Source organism: Hordeum vulgare, chromosome 3H (assembly GCF_904849725.1).
Source record: "Hordeum vulgare subsp. vulgare chromosome 3H, MorexV3_pseudomolecules_assembly, whole genome shotgun sequence".
In the NCBI taxonomy this organism is placed as follows: domain Eukaryota; kingdom Viridiplantae; phylum Streptophyta; class Magnoliopsida; order Poales; family Poaceae; genus Hordeum; species Hordeum vulgare.
In genome coordinates, this window is record NC_058520.1 from 561,697,652 (window position 1) to 561,706,526 (window position 8,875).

Genomic DNA, 8,875 nt, shown 5'->3' on the forward strand with positions numbered 1-8,875 from the left:
CATAGTTGCTACCATCATCTTTCAGCTTGTTTTTCTCTAGGAATGCGTTGAAATTGAGGTTGAGGTTGGCCATCTACAATATTTATAAAGACAACTTTTAGACTAAATTCATGACAATTAAGTTCATTTGATCAAATTAAGTATGAACTCCCACTTAAATCGACATCCCTCTAGTCATCTAAGTGATACATGATCCATGTTGACTAACCCGTGTCCGATCATCACGTGAGATGGACTAGTCGTCATGGTGAGCAACTTCATGCTGATCGTATTCAACCATACGACTCATGTTCTACCTTTCGGTCTCTTGTATTCGAGGTCATGTCTGTACATGCTAAGCTCGTCGAGTCAACCTAAGTGTTTCGCGTGTGTAAATCTGGCTTACACCCGTTGTATGCGAACGTTAGAATCTATCACACCCGATCATCACTTGGTGCTTCGAGACAACGATCATTCGCAATGGTGCACACTTAGGGGAATACGTTCTCAAATTTTTTAAGAGGGATCATCTTATTATGCTACCGTCGTTCTAAGAAATAAGATGAAAAACATGATAAACATCACAATGCAATCATATAGTGACATGATATGAACATTATCATCTTTGCTCTTTCAATCTCCATCTTCAGGCATTGCATGATCATCATTGTCACCGGCGTGACACCATGATCTCCATCATCGTGTCTCAGTGAAGTCGTCACGCCAACTACTACTACCACTACTACTATAGCTAACCGTTAGCAATGCAGTAAAAGTAGTAAGCACATGGCGTTGCATCTCATATAATAAATCAAGACAACTCCTATGGCTCCTGCCGGTTGTCATACTCATCGACATGCAAGTCGTGAAACCTATTACAATAACATGATCATCTCATACATCATACATGCAACATCACAACTTTGGCCATATCACATCACATGTCAAACCCTGCAAAAACAAGTTAGACGTCCTCTAATTGTTGTTGCAAGTTTTACGTGGCTGATTTGGGTTTCTAGCAAGAACGCATTCTTACCTACGTGACAGCCACATAGATGATATGCCAAAGCTATTTACCCTTCATAAGGACCCTTTTCATCAAATCCAATCCGACTAGAGTGGGCGAGACAAACACCCGCTAGCCACCTTTATGCATGGTGTGCATGTCTGTCGGTGGAACCAGTCTCACGTAAGCGTATGTGTAAGGTCGGTCCGGGCCGCTTCATCCCACAATACCGCTGGAAAAGAGTAAGACTAGTAGCGGCAAGCAATTCACAAATCATCGCCCACAATCTTTTGTGTTCTACTCGTGCATAGAATCTACGCATAGAAAACCTGGCTCGGATGCTAGTGTTGGGAAACGTAGCATAAATTCAAAAAAATTCCTACGCATATTCAGATATTCCTATGGAGAGACCAGAAACGAGAGAGGGTGAGTGCATCTTCATACCTTTGAAGATCGCTAAGCGGAAGCGTTGCTAGAACGCGGTTGATGGAGTCGCACTCGCGGCGATTCAGATCGTGGTGTGATTCCGATCTAGTGCCGAACCACGGCACCTCCGCGTTCAACACACGTGCAGCTCGGTGACGTCTCCCGCACCTTGATCCAACAAGGAGGAGGGAGAGATTGGGGAAGCTCTCCGGCAGCACGACGATGTGGTGTCGATGGAGAGACGAGGTCTCCCGGCACGGCTTCGCCAAGCACCATGGGAGGAGGAGGAAGGAGGGAAGCAGGGCTGTGCCGAGGGGATAAGAAACGGTGTGTTCCAAAAGCCCCAAACCCCTAGGTATTTATAGGAGGAGGGGAAGGGGTGCCACCCCTAGGGTTTCCCCCCTAGGTGGTGCGGCAGCCCCCCGAGATGGGAGGTGTGGCGGCTAGGGCAGGGGGAGGGGGTGGCGCACCCCTTAAGTGGGCCTTAGGCCCACCAGCGCCAGGGTTCCCCCTTTCTCTCCCTCCTATGCCTTGGGCCTCTTGTGGGAGGCGCACCAGCCCACTTTGGGCTGGTTGCGCTCCCTATTTTGGCCCATGCTACCTCTTGGGCCTGGTGGCCTCTTCCGGTGGACCCTCGGGACCATTTCGGTGGTCCCGGTGCTCCCGGTACGCTACCGGTGACACCCGAAACATTTCTGGTGTCCAAAACCATCCATCCTATATATCAATCTTTACCTCCGGACCATTTCGGAGCTCCTCGTGACGTCCGGGATCTCATCCGGGACTCCGAACAACTTTCGGTAACCTCGTATAACATTTCCCTATAACCCTAGCGTCATCGAACCTTAAGTGTGTAGACCCTACGGGTTCGGGAAGCATGCAGACATGACCGAGACACTCTCCGGCCAATAACCATCAACGGGATCTGGATACCCATGGTGGCTCCCACATGTTCCACGATGATCTCATCGGATGATCCACGATGTCAAGGATTCAATCAATCCCGTATACAATTCCCTTTGTTTGTCGGTATAGAACTTGCCCGAGATTCGATCGTCGGTATACCTATACCTTGTTCAATCTTGTTACCGGTAAGTCTCTTTACTCGTTCCGTAGCACATCATCGTGTGACTAACTCCTTAGTCACATTGAGATCATGATGATGTTCTACCGAGTGGGCCCAGAGATACCTCTCCGTCACACGGAGTGACAAATCCCGATCTCGATTCGTACCAACCCAACAGACACTTTCAGAGGTACCCGTAGTGCACCTTTATAGTCACCCAGTTACGTTGTCATGTTTGATACAACCAAAGCACTCCTACGGTATCCGGGAGTTGCACAATCTCACGGTCGAAGGAAAGGACACTTGACATTAGAAAAGCTTTAGCATACGAAAAATACGATCTAGTGCTATGCTTAGGATTGGGTCTGTCCATCACATCATTCTCCCAATGATGTGATCCCGTTATCAATGACATCTAATGTCCATGATCAGGAAACCATGATCATCTATTGACCAACGAGCTAGCCAACTAGAGGCTTGCTAGGGACACATTGTGATCTATTTATTCACACATGTATTACTGTTTCCTATTAATATAATTATAGCATGAACAATAGACGATTATCATGAACAAGGAAATATGATAATAACCATTTTATTAGTGCCTCTAAGGCATATTTCCAACATCACCATCATCATTAAAGTGATACCAGCAATCCTTGGCCAAGTGGCCAAGTTTATCACATATCTGAAACTTGACAGCATGTGATCGTTTGTTGGAGGAGGAGTTTTGGCGGCCCCTGTTGTTGGTGGAGGAGGGCCGGCCACCATTCCCGCGGGAATCACCGCGGTCACCAGAAGAGTTGTTGTTGTAGTTTTCTTTGCCGTGGTTTGTTCCGCGGCCACGACCACCACGGTCGCGAGTGGCAGCATTGGCTGATGACTTGAACCCGCTCGAGTTTGCGCCTTGGAAGAGTGCCACCCTTTGATCGAAGTTATTCATTTGAGAAAACAGTTCGTCAAGGGTGACAGGTTCGACGCTTGCGTCGAGGTCGAAGATGAGCGGCTGGTACTCCATGTCGAGGCCAGCCACGATGTAGAAGATGAGCTCATCATCGTCAAGTGGCTTGCCAGCAGCAGCCAACTCATCAGCCAGGGAGCGCATATGCGCGAAGAAGGTGGCAACAGTTTGGTTGCCCTTCTGTGCGTTCGCGAGGGCGACGCGGATGTCGTTGACACGGGGCATCGACTGTGACGAGAACATGTTCGCTAGAGCGGTCCAGAGTTCATGTGCATGGGAGATCTAAGTTATCACCTACACGAGAACTTCTTTGGAAAGATTATTCAGGAGGTAACCAAGTACCTGCTGATCCTCCCGGATCCAGATCGGATGAAGGGGGTTTGGGTTGAACTCATCCTTCCCATCCTTGTCCTTGGTGATGACAGACTTGACTGGCTCCTTCATGGTGCCGCCAACGTAGCCATAAAACCCCGCACCTCTGAGCTGCGATGTAATTTGTGTGCACCAGAGGATATAGTTAGTGCGGGTGAGCCTTTCGGTGATTTGGTCGGAGAGGCTGGGGTTGGAGGTGTTGGAGGAGGCCATGGCGGAAGCTTAGGCGATAGGAGATGGAAAACTAGATGTGATGGAAGAGTTGGCTATGATTACCATGTGAGAAAGGCTAGGAACGTCGTACCCACTGAGGCCGACGGCTTCATGTTTATATAGCAGGGTTGCAACTTCCCTGATAGCGTACAAGTAGTTTGGATTACAATCTTGTTAAGCAAGAGATAGACTAGGGAGAAATACATTTAAGTTACATGAATAGAGATAAACCCTAACAATCTCTCCTAATCTAACTTGTGGTACAAGAATAGCTCAAACTGTCGTAGGATACCATAGGATAGATTACGTTTAACATAAGACACTACCTTATTTATTGCTTTATGATACAAATGCTTGTTAGTCTGCATTAACACTTCAAGAGTATGGCACCAACATTTGCACATGTCATTATATTCGTTCTTTTTAATATATATTTCTTAGATTCGCAAAATCCTTTCAACTTTGCCTTGTCCTGTGGAAAAGGAGCATAAAAAGCAGCAAATGTGAGCACATAGTAGACAAGTAAAATCAGACATCTGCTTATTCCCACGAGTAAGGAGTGCTTTTATATATTAAGAGAAATATGTCTCTCTTATCTGAGGCACTTTGTATTTTGCTCCTTCCCTCTCACAATTATAACTTACTCTCCAGGTTTCTTTACACACATTTTTTCTTCCCTGTACATAGAAAAACTAATATACTTAGAACTCACATAATAAAGTAAAATATTCTCTTGAAGTTGCAATGGTTACCAGAATTGTTTATTCTACTTCATCCGCTCTAATCAAACCAAACTATTCTCTTAAAGTTGCAGGTTTTAAACCATAAGTTGTGAGGTGATAGGCGAGTTCACTTATGTAAAGGTGATGACCAATATATTGCTGCTCGTTAATGAACGTGGAGACCACCATTGATTTTTGTCACTGACGCTATGCTTTTAGCCTTTAACAATCTGAGGATTCTTGTTGCTGACACTATGCTTCTAGCCTTTAGCTCAACAATCTCAGCAATAACTTCGTCGTTTCCACTTGCATATATATTGAGAAAGGATAGTAGAACAGAAGATAACATAACTTTCCATGAAACACTTGGCATATTTAATGCTGAGATGGCAAATATTAAAAATAATATCCCAACCATTTCTTCTAATATGTGCAATCTTCAAATGTCGAAGATTACAAACCATGCAAACCTAAAGATTTTTATTGAAAGTTAGCCATTCATATCAACTAAAGAGAAATAAGTAGTCTGCCTATCCCAAAGATAGTACTCTCTTTATTTTTATATACAAGGCCACTATCAAAATTACAATTTGCAAAAATATAAGACCATTAACACTAATCGATGCAATATTAATGGTGTTTACCTCGTAATACTCCCTCTGTTTCTTTTTAGTGTGCATATAAGGTTTGGTCAAAGTCAAAATTTGTAAAATTTGACTAACTTTATATTAGAAAATATCAACATTCACACCATGAAATAAATATTATCAGATGCACCACGAGATGTATTTTCATACTATATAATTTTAATATAATAAATATCCATATTTTTTTATATAAATTTGGTCAAACTTTATGTTGTTTGACTTTGACCAAATCTTATACGCGGAGTAAAAAGAAACGGAGGGAGTACGAACAAAGGAAAACATTAATTATCCTTTGCATGCATGCATGGGAGAAAAAAAAATACACATTAATTTACACGCCAAACAATGACACAAATTGTTTTGCAATATTGGCTTGTAATATGAGTTTTATGGCCTTGTATATAAAAATGAAGGGAGTAACATTATATATAAAGAGAAATATAACTCATAATATACAATGATTTTCTAGCTACACTATACAATAATTACTGTTGAGTGATTTGTGACGCTGGATCTTCTCCTGAGCATTGCTATTTCGTTAACAAATGGCATGCATCAAGTTTCAAAATATGTTTCTGAACAGAAATATATTAAGATAGTATGCAGATCAAGAAAACGTACCACGCACTTTGACCCAACCCGATGTAGATGATTTCATTGGGTCTTCTCTGCCGAGGCCTTCGATGTAGCTTCTACACAATAACGCAATCTCTGAATAAATAAGTTTTGCACATTATCTGAAGAAATAGATTCAGTATAATAGATTGAAATTTCCATGTGATAAAATAGGATGGACATTAACAGCAAGCAAGTCGGCTCAACACATGAAAGCATGTAATCCGAGTGTGCTTTCTTATCATAGATCTATCAAAACATTAAACAACAAATCCCAGAAGTGTGTTCTTCAATTTTCTACTCTCATCAATCAGCCAATAAAGACTTATATTTAGGAACGGAGGGAGTAGGTTCTAAGATGTTCTATAGGAATAAGAAGAAATCGCAACTCCTTTGCGCTACACATAAAAATTGATTTCGAAGGTCTTTTTTTTCTTTCAGAATCCTCCATTTTAGTTCTTCCCCCCATGCAATAGAGAGGAAATGGGAAAAAAGGGGTTACTTTTATTTTCATTTTTCCCTTAAAAGATAGACTTTGAAATAGGAGTCTTGGAATAATGCTGAATTCAAAGGTTTATTTCTACAAGTATAAGATAAGAAAAACAAATCGAATCAAATTCATGGATTTACAACGACCTCGGTTGTGACTCCATAGATAAAAATAGAAAATTTCTCTCTTCGAGACTTGAAAAAGGGCATTGAACGAGAAAGAAATCGTCCACAGATATAAACTGCATTGGCCCATGCAGGTCTCGAACCTGCGACCTTGGCCTTATTAGGACCACGCTCTAACCAACTGAGCTAATAGGCCAATTTTATTGTATTGTAATAAGCGAATAATTAATACTTCCTCCGTTTCTAAATATAAGTCTTTTTAAGAGTTTCACTAATGGACTACATACGGATGTATATAGACATATTTTAGGATATAGATTCATTCATTTTGTTTTGTATGTAGACATCTAGTGAAATATTTTAAAAGACTTATATTTAGGTACAGAGGAAGTAATATTTAAATAAAATCACAGCCCGTACGTAGCTTCCTTGAATGATGGGGACTGTTGGACGACACATTGACCTGCGCGTCCCACAGTTGACGTTGCATGCATCATCGGCCATCGTTGGCAGCATGGCAATACCCCACTCGATCACCATCATCGATGACATTCTGCAGTAACCAGGAGTAGCTGCTACCTGCTAGGAGTGGCTCGACCTCGAGCGGGGTCCCTGTTTGGCGCGGACCAGCAGTTCACCACCATCTTGTTCCTTCCCTCGGTCCGTTCGTTTCGGGGAACAGTGCGCTGGCTGCGCGCAGGCACGACTATTCGAGCGTGGCATATCACTCATGCCCTGTGCGATCACGGCCGTACCCCCGGTGAATGCCTTGACGGGACGCGACGTGCGCGGGGACGGCCGTCGGCGTTAGACCCTGTTTGGTTCCAATAAATCAGGTGACTTAAAACCAGTGACTTATAAGTCACCCTTGTTTGGTTGTCACCTCACTTATAAGTCACCTGACCACACCGGTGATCTCGTTGTCGAACTGGACAGACCTCGCCACGCTCTGGACGCCGCCCGGCACGACGGCGCTGTGGTCGTCGTCGACCTCGCCGAAGAACGGCTCGCCGGAGTAGCGGAGCATGCAGGCGTCGAGCCAAACGACGGCGTCCTTCTTGGACGAGCAGAGGCGCTGGGCCTGGGCTCCCGCGGAGCGGATGCACTCGGCGCACGTCGTCCTGGGGACGTCCCCACGGCAGAGCGCCAGGCCGTGCACGCCGCCGGAGCTGCCGATGTCGAACCCGATGGCCGGGGCCTTGGTCTCGAGGAGCGACATCAGCCCCTGAGCGAGCGGATCCGGCCAGGGCGAGCTCGCGAGGGAGGCCGGCGGCGGCGAGCTCGCGAGGGAGAGCGGCGGCGGCGAGCTCGCGATGGAGGGCGGCGGCGGCGAGCGGATCCGGCCGGGGCGAGCTCGCGAGGGAGGCCGGCGGCGGCGAGCTCGCTTGGAGGCTGGCGACGGCGAGCTCGCGATGGAGGGCGGCGGCGGCGAGCTCGCGATGGAGGGCGGCGGCGGCGAGCTCGCGATGGGGTGCGCGGGTGCCTGGAACGATGGGGAGGAGTGGGGTGCACGGTGCCTGGGCGTGGTCACGGGTGGGCTGGCTGAAAAAGTGGTGGGACCCACCCAAAAGTAAGTGACTTATAAGTTTTAAGTTGGGGTGGAGCAACTTATGACTTATAAGTTAGGGTGACTTATAAGTTGAACCTGTTTGACAAAATAAATCACTTTTTACACTTTTTAACTTATAAGTTGGTGACTTATTTGAAACCAAACAGGGCCTTAATTCCATGCCTGCTGCATCTGCATGCCGCTACGCGTAGGTGCATGCACAGTCCATGCACGCGCCCCTCGGGCAGGCCGTAGCCTATGCACCACACTCTACAACTAGAGGTAAACTTCACTCTTTTTGTCATTTTTCGAAAAGTTAAGCCCGATTTGGTCAAAAAAATTGGATCTGATCCTTTTGCTACCGCCAGAGCCCTTGGCGGTACGGTATAAGAACAACTCTAGCAGACCCCGCAAAAAAGGCAAACCCGCAAAAGTCCGGCGAGTATGCGGGTTAGGTCTATTTTTTCGGTCAGAACATAGATCTCATACTCGCCCGGTCCGTAAAATTTTTTGTCGCGGCCCGCAAAACGCACGTCCCGAACACTATATCTACGGTTCCGCGACGCGTTTGCGGGTCGAAACCCTATCCCCCGCCGCCGCCGAGCCCCCGCGATTCCCCACCCCTTTTCCACATTTCTCGCCGCCGGCGACCATCTCCGCCGCCTCCAGCCGCAATGTGGAGCTCCGGACGTGGCTCCGGCGGC

The 8,875-nt window shown here is 46.0% G+C and overlaps 2 non-coding genes across 2 annotated transcripts; both read right to left on the bottom strand.

Annotated features, from left to right (window-relative positions):
* Nucleotides 1–3,404: 3,404 nt before the first annotated feature.
* LOC123445798 lies at nucleotides 3,405–3,543 on the bottom strand. The gene has a single exon (XR_006631170.1). It is a non-coding gene; the product is annotated as a small nucleolar RNA Z247 (small nucleolar RNA).
* Nucleotides 3,544–6,744: 3,201 nt separating this feature from the next.
* TRNAI-AAU lies at nucleotides 6,745–6,818 on the bottom strand. Its single transcript has one exon. It is a non-coding gene; the product is annotated as a tRNA-Ile (tRNA).
* Between the last annotated feature and the right edge of the window lie 2,057 nt (nucleotides 6,819–8,875).